At 39.4% G+C, this 20,996-nt stretch overlaps 1 protein-coding gene across 3 annotated transcripts in view; it reads left to right on the top strand.

Moving 5' to 3' along the window:
- Window positions 1-2,975: 2,975 nt before the first annotated feature.
- Col8a1 (collagen type VIII alpha 1 chain) overlaps window positions 2,976-20,996 on the top strand; it is a 153,563-nt gene continuing 135,542 nt past the window's right edge. Inside the window, exon 1 of one of the 3 annotated variants that reach the window (XM_008831248.3) lies at window positions 2,976-3,148. The gene's annotated coding sequence lies outside the window, so the exon portion shown is untranslated. The remainder of the gene's footprint in view (window positions 3,149-20,996) is intronic. The other 2 variants (XM_029562606.1, XM_008831246.3) reach the window with 2 other exon arrangements.

The raw sequence follows: 20,996 nt of genomic DNA, 5'->3' as shown, positions 1-20,996 counted from the left end.
ATATATATATATATATAGAGAGAGAGAGAGAGAGAGAGAGAGAGATACACATATGTATTAGCCTCCCAAACAATACTCCAAAGAAGGTTTACAATCATGAAGGACTTGAAAATGAGGTAACCATTTATAACTTTTTTTCTATATGCACTTGATACGTTGTCATTGGGTTCCTTTTCCTCCATGAAATGAGGTCATTTCAGCCCTCAGACACCTTTAGAGAGATTCTAGGAAGAGCACGCCAAGAGTCAGCACAGAAATCCATTACTGGATTCCCAAGGTGTTATCCAGATCTTTTACTGAATCAGATTCAGGCAAGTGTGAACTAGAGAAATGAACTCATCATTAGCACCATCCAAACAAAATGAAAAGCACACCATTGCTGTGTTAGCTGGGTATTCAAGTTTGAAATAAGGAGTAAAGGATGAAAAGGGGAAGAAAAACTCAGCTTGTAGCTGTCAACTGCCTTCTCTTTGAATGTGCTTTTCTTGTCCTTTTCCCCCTTTATTTTTCACAACTATGAGATGGGACTGGAATGTGTAAGAGACATTAAATCAGGATTGAAAAGATTGTTTTCTATAATCCAATGAGAATATTTATTAACATGCTTTATCACCCAGGCCTTCCTCTGACTAGGCCCTGTTTTGTTTGCTTAGAATACATCTCTTTGCTGAATTAAAAACTCTGAGAAGTGGTACTATGCCTGTAAAATCATATTTGAATTAATGGCTCAGTCACAGAATAAATATGCCCTCATTCTAGATCTGGTAGAAAAAGTTATTCATTCCATGGACTTAATGGGTTTAGGCACATTCTTTAAAAAAATGCACTATTTGGAGAGAAACACTGAGTCACAGAAGGAGAGGTAAAATCAAACCTCAAATGGACCAAAAAGTTAATGTGTAAGTTTTAGCTTTCTTGTTCTTCATTGATTCATTCACTCATTAAATGAACAACTACTGGCATTGTCCACATGCCAGGGCTCATCAGAATAATTGGTTCAATTAATTCAGACTACAAAAATTCATTGAGCATTTATATTCTGCTAGCTAATAAACCGCTAGCTATAACTTGTTGCATCCACCAAGTTAATTGAATAAAAATGAATAGGAGGTGAAGAAACAAAAATTATAAATATTAAGACAAGCAATGTGACAAAACATTATGAATACATTTAAATAACTGCTTTGATGTCAAATTTTATCTATGATAAAAATGTATAGCTTTTCCTTTCATATTATCATTGATTGTCCTTCTTATCCGCATCACATCAGATTCTATTTTGTTGACTTCCAGGTGTATCCAACTGAGTTGAGCTTGGAATTCCTTACAAAGGAATCAGTTGAAGCTTTGGGCTCTGTAGGCAGACAGATGGGAATATGTCTGTAAAGGCTAAATCCAGTGTAAACTTAGCACATATGGAGGCAGGCATTATTACTATCCCAGTGGCACTCGTGGGTATTTTCTTAATAGATTCTTTCAAAATTCTTTCTTATAGCTTGGACATTTAGTAGACCAATGACAGTTAGTGGAAAGAACAGGATTTTAGCCCCTCAAAATCATTTGGCTATGTACCAAGGACATTTTTTGTTTTCACACCTGGAGGAATGAGTCCTCCTGCATCTGGTGGATAGAAACCAGAGATGCTGCTCAAGGAGTGAGTTTGCAGAAGAGGTCTTAAGAACAAAGAGCTAGCTGCCTGGGGCACCTAGATACAGGACGTTGTAAGCTCCCTAGTTGTATCAGCCTGTTGCTTGAGCTAGCTTGCAAAACAAAACAGAAAACGGCAACATGGATTATAACAAACCTCCTAAGACTGTAGTGAACACTGGCACATTTATGTGTATGCATATATTTAGTAAATTCACCCCTTGTTCTTCCCAGGCTACCTACCCTTCCTCAAATCCTCCTTCCTCCCTCAGTACTACCACCTCTGAATCTCAAGTTTTCTTTTAAAATGCTTTGATTTCTTTGGTGGCAAAAACGAAGCCTGGGCTGGGATGTGAGTCACCACTCAGCAGCGAAAGGAGTCTGTTTTCTTTCTCTGAGTACATTTCTTAATCATTTCAGCCTGACCCTTTGCACTTGTTGGTTAAATCCTCTCTTCATGTCTAAGACAAACGAAGAAAAAGCTGCCGCACCAAGACGTTTTTCCAATTGTTAATTTAGGAGAGATTTATAGATACCGAAAATAACCAGAGGACCGAGAGCCCTGGCATCCTGTTACATAAGCAGATAGAGTGGCTAGCCTGTGCGAAGGTTCCTCTCCCCACTAGCCAGTCTCAGTGATGTACCTCAACGCTGCTGGGCTGCTGGAGTCTCAAGAGTGGTCCGGATGCTGCACACTGCAGGCTGCTCAAGGAGAGCGTTCTATCAAATAAGCCTTGCAGCAGTGACTAGCGATGGGACCAGGCTTCAGCAGCCGCTCCCAGGAGCCAGGCTCCTGCAGACTCCCCAGCAATCCCAGCCCACACAGCACATATAGTGCCCCTGGACGCCCCCGCGTCCCCTCCTTCACCTCGCTTCGGAACCTTTGGGATTTGCTGAATAGTCACTTGGCTTTTCAGTTTCATAGAAAACTATTAGTGACAGTCATTCACAATCCCCCCCCCCCAAAAAAAATCACAAAACCGGAAAACAATTCAGATCCCATCCTATCTTCCAGAATCTTCTCACTCTCCCTCTCCCTCCCTCCCTCTCTCCCTCTCTCCCTCTCTCCTCTTCTCTCTCTCCCCCTTCCCCCTCTTTCGCTCTCTTCCCCCTCTTTCCCTCTCTCCCCCTTTCGCTCTCTCCCCCTCCCGCTTCCGTTTGTCTTCCCTCCCTCATTCATTTCCTCCCCAACCTTTCACTTCTATGGTCTCGGTCTCTTTACTCTTCCTCCTCCCCTTTCCAGTCCTGCTTTGGCTCCCCCGCCCTCCCACATCCCTGCCTTCCTTCCCTCCCACAGGCTGGGCCCCTCCCTAGACAAGTGTCCCGCTCCTCTGGGGCAGCCCGACGCCCCATCGCTCTCTCTCTCTGCCCACCTACTGTGAGGAGCAGCTCCTCCCACCTGCCCATAAAAGCCAAGTGCAAGTTACCAGAGGTTCAGAGCACTTCCCGGTCCTCTCCGTGGGAGCCCAAGCGCCTGTCTCCCAGATCTTACGTGCTCAAGGTAAGATTACCCTTGTACTGGGAGCTGACCTAGTGGGGTTTACTATGGCAAGTAAATCGCTTCTGATCAGCGCACTTACTAAAGAGTTGGTTCTTAAGGATGTTGGGATCAGCTACTCAACTTGCAACTGGTTTGAAAACAAACTTCTGTTTGAACAGTAAAATAAAAACTCCTTTTTGGCAGAAACAACAGCATAACTATTAGGAAAAAAAACCTTTTCTCTTTTATATCACTATTTCCAGCCCGTCTGACTGTTGCTAGGGTTAAAATGTCTGTTTGAGGTTAAAATGTATCTGTTTGAAGTGTTAAGCTCATGTTTTTCATTGTAAATGTTTCACATATCAGTGGGAGCAAGGAAAACTGTCCCATTGTCAAAAATGCACCTTAAAAGAATACAATTAGCTATCTAAAAATAGGACAGTCAAAAGGTCTGCTAACAATTTTGTGATGTTTTCCAAACCCCCAAGACAGCTTCTGTGAGTCCTTTAAGAAATATCTTTCCAGGTTTAAGCACTTGGAAAAAATGATGTGAACCAGTGGCCTTTGCCTGGGGACAGTAATCAGGTGGCTGGTAGATAGGAAAGAACAAATCCCAGCTTTACAAGCTGGGGCAGGATGAGCTACTGTGAAGCAATCGTTTCGCAGTATCCTAAAATGAGAATTGTGTTGGGATGAAGAAAGTGTGTAAAAGAACTTCATGAATCTCTATACATATCTCTAAACATAAAGTGTTTCAATATGTTTCACAGAGAAAAGGACAGGTCAGATTATACAGTACTTCTGCACACACCAGACTGTTGTAAAGTAAGATCAGCTACAGAGGCATTAGACTGAGTTTTAAATCCTACCACCATTCTGCCCTCGTCTAGCAAATGAAAATCTACTTCATTGATGACTAACTCTCCCAGACCTACCCAATGCTTAGGAATCTTCTTGGGGGGCGGGGGGGCTTGTTCCGTTTATCCTGAAGTAAAGTGTTCTGCACCTGTGAGAGGAAAAATATACCCAATGGCTACTTCTGTAAAACCAGACTCTTGGTCCATGAAGTTTGCCATCATAATCTGTGGGTTTTGTGGATGAAACTCTCTCATGTGGGAGAAAACTACCTTCAAATATTTCATCTGGAGAAATGTAGAAGCTCCACTTAGAGAAGACAAGCTGAGGCTGCCAGCCAGGAAACCAAACCACTATTTGAGCCCTTAAGGCTCTTAATGTGAGCGAAACTGTTCACTTTTTATTTCATGTCTGTTGGTTGTACGTTGTTTCACATGGGAAGAAAAATGTTACTGCAGGTATAAAATCTTCTTCCTGGTAAAGAAACTGAAATAATTAGACACTTAACTCAGAGTCTTTCTGAACATTTCTCTTTATCTTTCAAAAATCAAAAGAAATGTTAAAACTGTTTGGGATGGAAGGGATCCAACACAATTATTCAAATAAAAGAATGATATGTGGCAAGTTCTATCATGCTGAATTTTTTTTCCCACTGGAAAAATTGCTACAAAGAGTGTGGTTTCCTTTAAGAAAATGATTTTTAAAATTACTATTGGCCAAGATAATATGTGACCTGTGCACATTCAAATACCTTTTATCTCCAGTCACAGTGCAATCTGCTTGTTTCATACCTAACATGAATAATCAACTATGACAAGAGACAGGTATGAGATGGGCCAAACTAGGTGTGTGGTATGTCCAAGTTGGCTCTTCCTTTAGAGTAGTGCCTGACTCCTACCCAGCATCATCAGGGTGAAAAGACACTACCTTCTTTGCCGGATCTCCTCCACCAAAGTTATCTTCTCTAAGTGGCAAAATGCTCACAGTGAAAAAGAACTCTTTGTTATTCTTAAATTTGAGGATGACAAGTGTTCTCTGGAGATTTGCTTCTGCTTTTCCTGGCAGTCTGAATAGGCCAACTATGAAAAGCTTAACAGTGACTGCCTTCCCTGTTTGCCATGAAGTTCAAGCCCCTAAATGACTGGGTGAGATCATCTTAGACTGTTCATGATTTAACCTTACCAGGGGTATTAACAATCAAAGCTATTCTTTCCATAGGGCACATAGCAGGTAAAATGGCACATCTCTTCTTTCATGTTAGGAAAGTCAGCAGTAAAGCATTATTTAGTTACCCCATCCCCATCATTGCCCCTTCTGCACAGACTGTCAAAGGACAACCTGAGTCTCCATTCTCTGCCATCAGATAGTTGTGCATGGTCATATCCATCCATCGCCATTGTGGCAGGCTGCAGATAACTCCTTAGCAGAAAACAAAAGGTGCCCTGAAGTTTTTTGAGGTCCTGCTATACTTAGACAAAAATACATCTTGGGTATGTGTTTCTATTTATGAATTAAAATATCCACATGGTCAAAGAACATGTGTTATTTTTCTTTTCTTTCAAAAAATCAAGGACAAGAAGATAAGAATGACTCAGAATTACGAGGGAAGCTGAGAATCACAGAAGTGCTCCCAGGACAATAGAGGGGTCAGGATCGGTCATCAGACATGGCCATGGCCTCTTGCTGCCCACATTTAAGTAGAGTTAGAGGGGATGGAGAGAACTAAAATGTTTGTTCTTGGGTTTTTGTTTGGATTTTCTTTTCTAATCCAAATAGTATTGCTTCTAATAAGTCAAGATCCACCTCTATTGTGCTTCTCATTGGTCCTTTCTCCAACAGACGAGAAGAGTATACAAACCCAAAACGATTTCAAGTGTGCCAGTTATAATTTTAAAAGTTATGCTGTGGGTATAAACCATCCTATTTTTACCTAATAAAGGTCACATCTGCAAAACAAAGTCTAACTCTCCTGAAGGATGCAATGTTGTGTGGACATTTGCAAGTTAGAAGTTGGAAGCATCAATTTACCCCTCTTCCTTAGTCACCACCTTGGTATAGCAACTGGCAGAATGTCTAAGAGACATCCATAATTTCCAATCTCTGCTTCTCCATGTAACCCAGAGAACCAGGTCTTTCTTCATGCCTCCACTTTCGTACATGTGCATAAGTTAAAGAAAGTCCAGATCTTGAGAGTAGTCTTATGACACAGAGATGTACTGTTCTGTTAAGCAAATGTAGAAAAGAGGAAGCAGTTAAGGGTCAACAAACACCTTTGGAATTTAGAGAACCATTCCCTAGGCATTGTGTGAAAAGGATCTCTAGTACCTCAGACATATCTGAGTGAGAAATCCTACACATAAGTTGTTACCAAATGTTAAGGGTGTTCTAAAAAAACAAAAAAAAGACTTTCCAGGGACCTGGTAGTCATTAACCGCAGTTTTCACCCCATGTACTAAATTATGGTTCTGCTAACTCCTCTTCCCTTTCTAGAAAGATGAGGAGGAGTGAAAAATGAGAAAGACTTAACCACATTTCAGCACTGAGAGAGAGAGAAGCCTCTGGTCAGAGATTTCAGTGTGGCTTTCCTCTAGTAACTACATGCTGCTTAAGGAAGGGGGTACTTTTTATAGTCTTTCCTCAAACAAGTAGCTTTTTCAGGAAGGAGCTGAAAAGGAACCCAGAAGTTTGAAATGTCTACAGTCTGGAAGCCCTATGCACTCAAAGCCAGGACGCCATTGAAACTGCATCAGATCAAACTGAAATAAATAAAATAAAAACATTCCCCCAAACTAATCATAATCTCATCACCTAAAATGATGAATTCTAATTTCTCAGTGAGTCCTAAGAGCCAAAGCAGCAACTAAATTGGTTCTATACAGTGTTGGAACCTCCTGATGATTAGTTTCCAGGGTCCTCTGTTTATTTATGATTCGCTTCTACTGTCTTTCCTGGAAAACAAAACTGGCCACTTCTCCTTCACATAGCCTTTTCAGGATTTACAGCTGTGGTCACAGTCCCTAGGTGCCACCAACATTTTTCAATGCAAAAGGTCTCTTTCAGTTTATAGTGAAGTATTTGGAGTAGCACCCAGGCTTGCAGTTTTTCTCCTTACCAGGTGTCTCCTCCTACTTCCCCACCAAACCAAAAGCTCTGACCTTTTTTAAGCTTTGATTGCTATACATAGTGAAAGGTCATTTAGAATTGCTCCTTGCCTCCAGCAAATTGTCTGAGATGAGGTTTCTGAGTACTTTTATTTATTTAGTAACTGTTCAAACTTCTGGAAGGTTAGGAAGAACCTAGAGAACATAAAATGGGAGTGCTAGGAGGGATTTAGTGGCTAACTTTAGCTAAAAGTTTGTTTTACTGGTGGAAGAGGTCAGAAAGGTTGTCTTTCACACAGTCACCCAGATGAGCTTAGCACAAGCAAGACTGAAGGACAAGAGGCAAACTCTCCAGTCAGTGCTCTATCTTCAATAACTGTGATGTCTCTGTCCACCCTATGTGCCTCTAACTGTGCTGCGCAGTCTGTAAGAACTTAAAGCATGATTCACAAATGGATGGAGGTTTGAACCTCAGCTATATTAAAGAATGTCTAGGACACATGACTACAAACCCCATGCAGACTGAGGTTACTGATCATTAACATCATAAGGACCTTTGGAGATTTCCTCTGTGGCAGAATCTGGTGCACAGCAGCTGCTTGATAAATCTGTGCTGGACAGGGAAGTGAATGAAGAAAAATGAAAGAAAAAAGAACTAAATAGAAATTAGCCACTTTTTCCAGCTCCTTCCATAAAATTCCTATAAGAAGCATTTAAAATACTGTTTCAAGGTCAGGACCCTCTCATATTAGGAAATGTAAAGGAATCCACTTAATCTCATCAAGGGCTAGGCCATTGCTTTTCCTTCAGGACTTGTTAATTCTTTGTACTTTTATCTGAGCTCTAGAAATTATATTTATTTTTGAGGCAAGTTTAAGACCTAGTTTCAGTATTTATATGAAGCAAGGATATTGATAGGCAATTATTTGCAGTAGATTCTTCACTTTGTCCCTCTCAAAAGACATTGTGATGCCAATTTATTTTGTGTCTCCCCATGTCTTTAAGGAGAGACAAGGCAAAATACACATAGTAGGTAATCAGAGAAAACATGAGGACGTGGAACAAAAGGTAGGGCTGAAGGGTGTGGTGACAACAGGGAGGGGTAATCAAGAACCAAGAGTTCAGTAAGAGAATGGCACAGCTCCAAGAGTTCACTTCTGGTAAGGAAGAGAGAGAGATTCCAGAGCAATCAGAAGGAATAGAGAGGTGCACTTCCAACCAACCCCAGACCCTCTGTTTAGGAGATGAACTCCAGTTCATGCAGAATTCTTCAGGTATAGCACTGCTCGATGATTGGTCACACTGGTCAAAGATTTATAACCCTCAGATCTATTAAAACTCTTGTTTATCCTTGACTTCAACTAGGAAAGGAGCCTCATTTGACCTCACCTTAGACTTGACTCTGACCCAGGGTAGTAATTCCATGGATGTCAAGAAATCTGAACATTCTCTGCTGAGATAACACAATTATTGGTAACACATAAAGTGAATCCACCATACATCATAACCAAGGTAGAGATACTTAACATACTTAAATCATTTCCTGGAAGCAATTTACCCTGCATAAGTGAACAGTTGTTATCCAGATCCCTCTTCACTTAACTTGAAAGCATGCCTGGTGCTGTTCACAAATCTTTGAAACAGTAATTATTTTCTGAAATGAATTTATTGTACGCTAAAATCTACATTCTTTATGACTAAATGTAAGCATCACTGCAAAAACATTTTTTAAGTCTTCTTTGAAGACTGCCTCTCTTGGGCACTCCATTGATGTGTTTATAGCATGGGTTATTTAGGCATTGGGTCATTGATGTGCTGAAAAGACAATTAATCATTTCTTTTGCTACATTTCCAGCTCTAACTGAATAGGCCTGGGTGTGGGTGTCAGCTTTTGGCTTCTCTGGGCAATAACATGTGTTCAGTTTGTCAAAGAGTTTCTCCAGCCCCTCCTGTTAGCTAGACAAGACAGCTGTTTTTCTGGAAATTTGGGCCGGTGGCCTCCATAATTGACATTTCATATAGTTAGGCTAACTAGGGTTGGTTTATACCAAACTTTTGCTCTGTGATATAAAGAGTTTAAATCACAGCTGCCTCCAGGTCACTAAGAAAACCTCAGATCTTAAGAGCTGTCCAGTGAGCACAGGGATCAAATAGATGTAATCATTTCCATGCCTCCCACTAATATGTGTGTGTGTGTGTGTGTGTGTGTACTCTGATGATAAATCTAGACTCAGTTCATACATGCAAAGTGGTAAGTGTGCATTACTATCCTTTTTCTACAGATCTCCTACCAGTCTTAAAGTCTAGAGTCATGATGCTAATGCTATCAGTCCAAACATCCTTGGGTTGTTTTTCTTTGTTTATTTGCTTTGTTGTTGTGTGCCAACATTAAATAAGGCCAAAAAGTTCAGGAAGGGAGACACTTGGTGGAGCTAAGATTTTGTGACTTAGGTAGCTAAAATTGTTGAATCTGGAGGAGTGAAAGAAGAAAAGAGATCTTCAGGAAAATATGCTATTAGATCCTCAACTCTCAGGCTGGAGAGACAGTTCAGCCATTAAAACTGTTCTTGCAGAATCAGTTTGAATCCCAGCACCCACATGGTGGCTAACAACCATCTGTAACCCCAGTTCCAGGGAATCCAACACCCTCTTCTGTCCTTCATGGGCACTGCATGACATGGGTGCACTTACATACATACACTCATACACATAAATGGCACATCGAATCTCACTTCTAGCTCGAGTTTATTTCAATCCCTCATGGCAAATCGAGTAAGGTCAAGAAGGTTACTTACCAGTAGGGGGAGCTAGGATGCTGAGTGTCTGGAATAGAAATCAGACCTGTTGCTAGAGGGGACCTTTAGATTTCAGATTTTCTGAGAAAAAACAGAGCACAGTGTCCATTGTAACCTGTGGCTGGAGTGTTACTCACATTGTTAGTTTTCTTTTTTTAAATCCTAATTTAAGCTTCTGAGAATAAATCACTCACCCCTCAGCAATGCCAGAAATGTCCAGGCTTGCAGAAGTTTATTTGAAAGAAAACCAAAGCAGTTTCAGAAAATGTTCTTTCCAAGGCCACCACCAGCCAAGCCTGAATCTAAATGCTCAATTCAGCAGTAAACAAACTCCAGCAGCTGGAGGTCAGTGAGAGACAAGGAGAGGTAGAAGAGCTGCCATGATCAGACTCTCCCCAGCAGCAGGATAAGAGCAAGGGAGCTGGAAGACAGAAGGCAAATGTGGGCCAGGCAACCTTCTCCAACCAACATGGCTCAGGCCCACTCCCCTGGATCTGGGTCTCCCCAGGGAGTGGCCAGGGTCTTGCCTAGACTGAAGTAAATACCTTTCTGTTGAACATTTCCATTGCACAGCTGTGTCAGGATGGCTTGTTAAGACTTGAGATGCTTGCATAATTCAGAATCCTTTGGGGGATAGAGATCAATTAAGACCATAAAAAAATCCTTGGCATAACAGGGAAAGGCTTCTTGCTTTGTAAAAAATTATGACATTTGTAGGAAAACAGAACAGTCCTCTAAGTCTCTATGTGATGTCAACAAGGATGAAGCTATGAAATTTGTATATGTGTGATTTGATAGTCTGCCATTCCAGAGAATCTTCAGTATTGTAATCTCAAAACCACCTTGACTCTTTCTGGGGCCTGGCACAAATCACTAATCATCTCTGTGCCTTAGTTTATCTAATCTCAAAATGAAGACCACTTCTCAAATAATCACATTATCATTTAGAGATACAAAGGCCTTGCGGGGTATTTTATAGAGTGATGCTACAGAAGCATGCATTGTCACAACTATTTATTTAGAATACTAAAGGAATGATATACTCAGAACCTGAGAATGGCTTGTGGCATTTAAACAGATGTAGTTAAAATGGGATAAACCTTCAAATAAATGTGTAATCTTCCAAAATGGAATAAAAGTATTCTTGTCTCTTAGAGCAGAAAGATAATGTCACATGTCTCAAAAGGCCAGACAAGATCAAGGGTAAGTAGAAAAAGAAAGAGTAATTGCATTATAGTTTAGAGTCCCAAAAAGCTAATGTATTTACCAATTGATATTTGGCACCATTCACAGCAGAAATTCTTATGCAAAAATATTATAAATAATTCAATTTTAACTAAAGAAAGATGAGTTAATAACTATTAGACCAGCAAGCTGGTTCATCAGGTAAAGATGCCTGTGGCCAAGCCTAGACATTAGTTCAGTTTCCAGGACCCAAATAGTAGAAAAAGAGAAGTAACTTCCACAAGTTGTCCTCTGACCTCCACATGTGTACTATGGCATGTGCATCCACATACATATGAACACAAAATAAATGAGATATACAAATATAAAAATAATAACTTATGTCATATAAAACCTCAGTCATTTTCTCAGTGCTTTCTAAAGTGCATTTTAAAACACTGCTGCTTGGGATATTAATGAACATTTAATTAATATTTGTTGTTGAATGTCTTCTCTCGAGAATATCTCTTGGGTTTGGTATTCTGTAGAAGAGCTTGAGAATCATTTTTGGCAATCACTTCCTGCTTCATTATTTCAAGATCTTTTAGGATACATTTTTAGTATTACTAGTTATTATAGAATACACACTGAGTGTATAGGATATGTGCTTTAACAAATCACAAAGTAAGGGACCATGCCAGGATGGTAGATTCTAGATACTGATGAAAAAGAAATAAAAGGAACAGATGCATATGCCTTGCCCTGGGTCTCAGATCTTTATAGTAAAAATAGGAATAACCATAACAGCAGAAATGCCAGTGTCTCAGCCTTTGTCTCTGTCTCTGTCTCTCATCCTCCATCTCTTTCTCTCCCCCCTCCTTTTAGTTCCCCCCCTTTTCTTTTCTACCAAAACTAAAACCTTGAATAGAATGAAATTGTCTCTTCCCTCTCTTTCCTTTCTCATTTATGGATATTTTACAAAGACATGGTCATCAATAATGAATAATGAGTTCAATAAACAAGGCACTTCAATAATTTTGTAAACTAGCTTGTCAATTTCTGAGCTGACAATTCTGTTTAGCTTTATCATCATGTATTATCTGAGCTCATTATCCAAATATCTTCTTATCTTTTGCTTTCTCACTATCAATAAGAAATTAATATCAATAACTAGAACATATTTATAGTCAGAATAACTCACTGCATCTGGAATTATTGAGTTTTTATCTGAGGCTTTCAGACCTGCCACCCCATAAAATTTACTATTTCTCTTAAGGCTATACTTTAAGAATTCTCTTTCCCATTAACAAAGTACCTAGAGGCCAGTTCCCAAAAGTGCCATTAAGCACTCTCCTGTTAAGTAAGAGGAGAGACTCCTGACTCATCATCAATAGCTATAATAATTGATACTATTTGTTATCTTAAAAATCAAGATGTTGATCCTGATATCTCTGTTCCTCATATCATGTCTGTAAAGAGGCTATTATTCCCAGCTTGACCAGGAGGAAGAAAATAGATGTTCTGTTCAATGAAGGTCAAGCCATTTGCCCAGTGCCACGTAGCCCAGAAGCAACAGAGTCTGTACTTCCCACTTCAAAATCTGTCTTCACCCTGTTTCTCCTTTCTGCCCCTCATCTATTTTAGGTTAGATGTCCTAAAAGGGAGTTAAAAAAACCCTCAGCTCCCTGCAACAATGGCCCTGACTCACAGAGTGAGAGAATTCCAGTGGCTCTGTTCCTAGACACTGCTGACTGGCTCTGTTTCTTGTATAATACTTTGGTTTTAATTTATTTTTCTTTTTTGTACTTTTTCTCTAAAAACATGCTGTCATCTCAGAGCCAAAAATGTAATGATTTTGTAATTAGAAAAGAAAAAGGAGGAAAGAATAAATCCCTATCATCTCTCTCTGGGGTAACTTTGGATAGCTAAGTTTTCTCTGTCAATCCCTGCATGTGATCACTGACTGCTTTGGCGCCAATTTGGGAAAGAGAATGATAGCCTTGCACGTCATTCCTAAGGCAGTAGACATTCCCATCATTGTAAGAAACTGACTACAATAGAGGCACTAGCACTTGTTCAATCAAAGTATGTCCCCAGAGTGTCACTCTGTAGTTACAGTGATCCATAGTCAGATGATCAAAGTCAAAAAGCCATAAATGACTCCCCACATTGTATGAGTCACCTAGTCAAATGTCTAGGTGACTATGTAGGCTGCAGTAAGAGTGATAAAAAGCAGGACGCTGGAGAGATGGTTTACTAGTTAAGAGCTCTGGCTGCTCTTGCAGGATCCGGGTTCAAGTCCCAGCACTGACTGCTAACAATTATCTGTAACTCCAGTTCCAGGGGACTCCAACACTTTCTTCTGACCTCTGTGAGCATTGCGCAACATGGGTGCACTTACATACATGCAGGCAATGCAATCATACACATAAAATAAAAAATAATTTTAAAAAGAGCAATAGAGACAAAAACATATTTCAAGCCCTTCCTTTGTGGTTCACAAAAGACAAAAAGAGGGATCAAAGTCATAGCTCTTTCCCTCAGTCACACTGTGCTATGCTGTATTTGCTTTGGCATTTGAACCTCTCTCTGTGAATGAAATATTCTTTCATTCAATTGATTGAATTAATTTATGTTCCTCTTCCAAGATTCAAGTCAAGTGTCTTCCCAGGTTACCCTGTGCACTTTCTCCATGCCCTTTAGTGCCCTCTGCCCAACCTGGACACTGTGGCTCATTGCCACTCTGTAATGTCTACTCCTATTTACGCACCTGGCTTCTTGCAGAAGGCTTCCTGCCTTGCTCATCTCTGTACCCTTGATGCCTGTCACATGAAAGAACTTAATGAATACAAAGCAGAGGAAAGACAGAAACAGGAATGGGGGAATAAAGTGGGGCATACAGTGAATGACAAGATTCTAAATATACTTCATCCTCATAGAGTGTTCTAAGAAGGCACAATTAGTCTAAGTCCACTCTTGGGACCCTTGATAAAAATCAGAATATTTCCAGACAGCATGGAAACTGCTTCTTATTCCACAAAGCCCTGTGACCAAAATGTGCACCCTAAAAAGAATGACAGTTCTAAACAAAATTTAGAATAAGACATTTTTCTGGGGTTTCACAAAGTGGTCAGTCATCTTTGACTTTCTATGGTCTTCCAGGTAGACCAACACCTGAACCACATCTTCCCATAATCTTCCTTTCCCATAACATAAATGTTGGTTCTCTCTCTTTCTGGCTCTCTATGCCTCTGTCTCTCTATCTCAGTCTCTCTGTCTCTGTCTCTCATTCTTTTTCTGTTTGAGAGAGAGAGAGAGAGAGAGAGAGAGAGACTGTTCACACACACACACACACACACACACACACACACACACACACACATACACACACGCATGCATGCACGGAGAGAGAGAGAGAGAGAGAGAGAGAGAGAGAGAGATTGGGCTTTGAGTCCGAGACAAACTTGTATTCAAGTGCTAATATTAAACATTGACCTCTTTGTACACCGAATTATGCAAAGAAAAGTTATTTACTGCTGGTTTTTTGCTCCAGAACTGTCAGAATCTGTTCAAAAGTGGCATTATGAAATATAGAACAAACACTTCAAATTGACAGTCAAGTCCTTCATTTTGCTTAACCTATCATTCTATCTCATCCCTTACAAGTTTTTAAGAAAAATTTGAACTTAATCAGATGAGCTAGTTTTCTCTCAAACATTTATTTCTCTTTTTTTTTCTTTACTAAAAAGTAAAGCTCTCCTTTTGCACCTGTCAACACAATCATAATTTCATGGTCCTATTAGTTAAAGCCTTTCTGTATATTTTTGCGTACACATCCTTTCTTGTTCTCTACTGACAGTTACTACAAATGTCAGTAATGTGTTGCCTAGGCATCTTCTTGTCAGGAATGCCTGATAGAAATTTCTGAAGTTTAGTAATTTCTATATCTGATCTGTCTAGTACAGCCGCCACCAGTCGCATATGGCTACTAAGCACTTGAAATGTGACTAATGCAATAGAAGTATTGCGTACACATCCTTTCTTGTTCTCTACTGACAGTTACTACAAATGTCAGTAATGTGTTGCCTAGGCATCTTCTTGTCAGGAATGCCTGATAGAAATTTCTGAAGTTTAGTAATTTCTATATCTGATCTGTCTAGTACAGCCGCCACCAGTCGCATATGGCTACTAAGCACTTGAAATGTGACTAATGCAATAGAAGTATTGAGTTATTTTGTTTCACTCTTTACATTTTCTTCTGTATGAAAAAAAAAAACAAGTATCTTTTTAAAGTCCCTGAAATTAAGGTAAAGAATAAAAACAAATCATTCTGGAAGAACGCAAAGGGCAAAGGAAAATAGCTTTAGATACTTAAGTGACAATAGAATTTATTCTCATAATTGTTTTAATAGCTTTTGTATAATCCTCATCGCTATTATGAGATATAAAATGTATTTATCAAATCTGTAATCATTATGCCAAAAAATCTGAATTACTGTAACATTTTGTATATTGTTAAAACTGTAACTTTAATTGTAAAAAAAAAAAAATTGAATAGCTACATATGGCTACTGACCACTCTGTCAAACTGCATAGAATGTTTCACCTTTCATGTGTTATGGCTTGTATCACCTTCATCCGAATAAAAACTGTGGGTGGGAAAAAAATCTAAATTTTATTAATGTTATTTTATTCCCAGTGAATAACTGTGACCACAATAATGTTTATTAAATGTGCTCAGTGTATTGCTTGATTCTTGGGTGTATCTGCAACTCAAAGTATCATAAATAAGTCCTCTCTTCCACATCTGTAACTTTAACAATGTTGTACACTGTACAAACAAAATGAGACATGGAATGATTTAAACTGAACCTTTGAGCGGGCTGGAGAGATGTCTCAGCAGTTAAGAGCACTGGCTGCTCTTGCAGAGGATCTAGGTTCAGTTCCCAGCACCCACATGATACCTAGCAACCATCTGTCACTCCATTTCCACAGGATCCAACACCCTCTTATGACCTCCACAGGCATTGCGTGACACAGGTGCACTTACATATATATAAGCAATACATTCATACACATAAAAATATATAAAAATGATAATTTTTTTAGAAAAATACTGAACCTCTGAATGAGGAAGTCCTGTTATTCTCTCCTATCTCCTCTCTTTTCCCCTATGGGGGAAAAGCATTGTTTTAATAGCTACTGAAATACACAGCTGCTTCAGTCTTCAATATGGCCTTTTGTACATAGAACAGTGGTCCCTGGGCATCTGAAATAAATTTAGCTAAAAGCGCCTGACTAAACTTTTCTTCACTCCCTGAGACCTCGCCGCTTTCTAAAGGAGAGGAGTTCCTTTTCCTAGGTTCTTCCAGAGCCCACTGACATGTCTTTGGGATTTGAAAGTGATGTGCATCTGGGTGGTTCACCTAGGGCCCTTTAGGAAGCACCAAGCCAACACACCAACCATGCAATAAAAACTCTGTGTTGGGCAAAGCCAAGAGCAAAGTGATCACACAATCTTGCTGTAGAATTTTCTAGATTCTGACTTGACTTATTAATGAATCTTCAGAAGGTAAATTCAAATGAGTCTCTAATAGCAGCAGTTTACAGAGATGTTTAATGATATCTGAGGTCAGCCACACCACATGCCTTCTTTCTGAATCAGTAAAGATCAGGATATGGCTTTTGAACCGCTGGGGAAGCCAGGCGATCAGCAGTATCTTTTCTATTCGGGGCTCATCTTATTTGGAAAGACTGGAAAAAATCTTCAATGAAAAGTTTTCTAAAATCATAAAATAAAAGAATGTATGCTGTTATCATGAGCCCGATGACATCAAGAAATAATTATGGGTGTGTATTTTCCCCTGCCTTAGAAAATGTTTATATACTGTAGAATAAGATAACTTTAGAATCAATGGTAAAGATAGCAATAACATCTAACTTGTAAACTTTTTATGCCTAGCTATAAAAGAATCACCATGTGCTTAAATCACATTTGAATACATATAAATAAAATTCTCATCTGCAGACATGAGCCAATGGCTAGAGAAAGAATCTTCAACTTCTTTTCCTCAGAGCAAGTACATTAGAAATATTTTGTGTCTTATATTTATGAAATTAAATTTATCACCACCACATCAGCAAAAGAATGTTAGTAAGGATTTAACTTGGGAGTTTTAAATGTAAAGGTAATCTATAAATAGTAATGACCATGATAACTGATCTTTGTAGAGAAACAATTTGCGACATTTTATTATTATTATTTTTATTTTATGTGTATCTGTGCATTGCTAGCACTATGTAAGTGCACCCATGTCATACAGTGCCTGCGGAGGACAGAAGAGGTCATTGAATTCCCTGGAACTGGAGTTTCAGACAGTTGCTAGCTGCCATGTAGGTGCTGGGATTTGAACCTGGGTCTTCTGCAAGAAGAGTCAGTGTTCTTAACCTCTAAGCCGTCTCTCCAGTCTGGACATATGTTTCATATACATCTTTCATTTGATTTGGGAATAGAAGCATTTTACACAGTTTTCACATGTGAGACAGAGGGAGCCTACATGAATTGTCCAACATTATTACAAGAATATTGGAGCTGAAATAGGAGCCTAAATCTTCTCATCTTTGAAGTCTCCTTCTTTTTATTGATCCAGGCTAAGCCTTAGCTGCATTACATCTAGAAATGGTTCAAAGAACCCTGGAAGCATAAAAAAAAAAAAAAACAGCTGAAATATGGAAAACAGAATAGCCTGCAAGGGGGAATTAGGGATCAGGATTTCATGATTGCAATGGTACTTTTCAGAAAGGCTACCTGGCTGGGCATGGAGGTACAGGCCTATAATCCTACCATTCAGGAGGATAAGGCAAGAGGATCTCAAATTAGAAGTCATCCTAGCCTACATAACAAAAACGTTTCTCAAAAAGATGGAGTGGGGGATCTGGAAAGATTGCTCAGTGAGTAAGAGCACTGGCTGTTCTTGCAGAGGACCGGGGTTTGATTCCCAGCACCTACATGGCAGCTAACAATTGTCCATAACTCCAGTTCCAGGGGTTTCTGATACCTTCTTCTGACTTTCACAAGCATCGCATGATGTGGGTACACTTACATACATGCAGGTAATACACTCATACACATAAAATAAAAATAATAAATTTTAAAAAACAGAATGAATAATTTTACATAATGGAGTAATATTTTTTTAATTTTTTATTTAATAACCACGTGATTAGAAGAAGCATTTCATTACAGCTTTAACATATTCAGTAGCACACTCCAGAGAAAGGATACATCTCTTTCAAAAGTGGCTGTAAATTTTTAGGTTCACAATTGAATTAATACAATTATACAATTACTTAACTCAGTATAAACCCTGTAAGACATAAAATTGAATGATTTTTACCCTTTAAAGAAGATCTCCATTTTATTTTAAAATATGTTGTTTCCTACATTTTTAATGCTACAAACACTTAGATGGTTGCACATGTGTTTTAATCTCTATGTATCTGATTATTACTAGTCACAGTTGGTTACACTCGGATCCTTAGTACCTGAGTATGGATATAAAGCCATCAGGTAGATTTCACTGGTAATGTTTATCACCTCTACTATTTAACATGAAGTACATTTTTATGCTTCCTCTTCAAATATGTCTTTTTTAAAGATTTGTTGATTTTTCTGTGTGTATGTCATACAGAACATCCCACACAATCTTATTCATCTATATACCCACTTCCCAAATGACACCCTCCCATAGCCTCCCCCCTCCCACATTCTGGAGCCCACATAATCTGTCATCCCTGTTACTGTCCTCTGTGTTGTTGACACCCCCAGCCATTCTCCAGTGTTTGTCCATCTGCTGAATCTAGTCGGCCTATCTAGAGATCCTTGTTTTAGGAAGATCAGCTGTTCCTCATCTAGCAGCAATCAGTTGTCAATATTCCTTTAGATAAGATTGGGGTCTGCTATTCATTTTCCAAGTTCTATGCTGGGTTACTGTCTGGGAGTCTCTTGCACCACCTGGGCCAATAACTCAAAGGAAAGTATCACCTGTCTGGCATTGTTTCTTATTATGTAGCATTTAGTTATACATATGGACTCAAAAATTATATTGACCCCATTAATCTTTGGTTATACCTTCCTTTTGAGTGTTTGAGACCCTACAATTGGCCCAGATAAAACAATTTATTTTTACTCTTAAGGTTGTTTGAGGATCTGTTCCTCAGGGGTCACATGGGCTTGTGAGGAGCCCCTGGCTCCTTTCTTTTACCAGTTCCGTCTATGTGAAGATAAGTCAAAGGTCCTGCTTGACCATGGCTGGCTTCTCTTGGAAGCATGGAGGAAATGATTCCTCTGTGTTGACCCTCTTCCTTGTAGACTGGACACTGGTTCAGGTCCATCTGGTGGGGTCTCCACGGCCCCCTTGATCAAGAGAACAGGTGATTTACCACAGTTACAGGACATTTTGAGAGATGCTCATAGTCTAACAGAGCAATATTTAACCATCAAAAATGAAATCCTGTCATTCACACTTATAATCCAAAACAAGCCAGAGATATGCAAACAAACAGGAAATGTTCTTTTTCATATGTGAAAGAAAACCAGCAAAAAAGTTAACCTGGAAGTAGAATACCGATTATTTGAGGTTGAGAAAGGTGTCAAGGGTATGGAATATGAGAGTGGAAGAAGGGTGATTGAATATGATCAGGTACACTGTATGTATTATAGAAACAGTATTCTGAATCCCATTAATAAATATAGCCACTATGTACTAACTTAAGAGAACATATAGAGCCAGGCATGGTGGCACACACCTTTTGTCCCAGCACATGGGAGGCAGATGCACAAGGCCAGCCTGATCTATATAGCAAGTTCCAGGCCAGCTGCGGCTACATGGAAACTGTGTTGCAAAATGTGTGTGTGTGTGTGTGTGTGTGTGTGTGTGTGTGTGTGTGTGTGTGTCCTAATAATGAAGAATAAAATCCAAAATCTCTTCAATAACATAGCAGCTGACATGCACTGAAGGCTTGGTTGTCAGGAATAGTTTCGTAGGTTGTTATCTGTTAAAGCCATAATTTGTTTTGTTTTTTTATGTTTTGTTTTGAGGCAGAATCCCTCTAGCCCCAGAAGGTCTGGAACTCGCTATGTAGACCAGGCTGGCCTCGGTCTCATAGAGACCCCCCTGCCTCTGCCTCCTGAGTTCTGGGATTAAATGTGTGTTCCACTAACCCAGCTCAAGTCATGATTTTTAAAAGACATGCAATCCATTTTAAGCCTACCTGTCAGTCCTTTTGACGATATACTTAAGTCCTCTTTTTATTTAATACCAAAAAGCATGCTTTGAATTATCTATGTCATAAATAAAAAGCACTGAATATAGCGTAAGAAGTCTTGAGATCAAGTCCCACTTCTACCACCCAATGATGCAGCCACCCCAGGCAAGGCAGAGAATGTCACTGAGTCTTTCTGTCCTCTGCTCTAAAGTAAGTTCACCTTTTAGGATTGCCACAGGAGTTAAATAAGGTAACATATAAGAAAGTGTCACACGCGGAATGTGTTCAGTAAAACTATTTAAGAGTAATGATGAGCAATCTTTGAATGCTCACTTAAATACCAGCACAGTGGACATTTAGATAAGTAAAAGCTTCAACCCTTTCTTTCTACATGTAGTAAATCAGAGCATTATGGATAGTTTTGACACATGTTGCAAATCAGAGTTTTATGGATAACTTTGTCTGGCAGCCCATTTAGTGAACTCTGGATTCCTCCTTCAGGACCTTGCCATGAGTGGTCTCAGTGGCAGTGTTAGCTGTTTATGAGCTGATACATGGTCCTGGTCTTTGGGTGATCTTTTGGGCTTGTTTTGGTTTACAAATGGTTGTCTTCTTGTTTGTTTGTGAGGTTTGTTTGTTTGTTTGTTTGTTTTTGGTTTTTTTTGTTTTTTTGGTGTTTTTTTTTTT

This window comes from Nannospalax galili, unplaced genomic scaffold, assembly GCF_000622305.1.
Source record: "Nannospalax galili isolate Female #2095 unplaced genomic scaffold, S.galili_v1.0 scaffold355, whole genome shotgun sequence".
NCBI classification, from domain to species: Eukaryota; Metazoa; Chordata; class Mammalia; order Rodentia; family Spalacidae; genus Nannospalax; species Nannospalax galili.
Note: the sequence above shows the minus strand (reverse complement) of the source record. Positions and strands in the feature narration are given on the sequence as shown.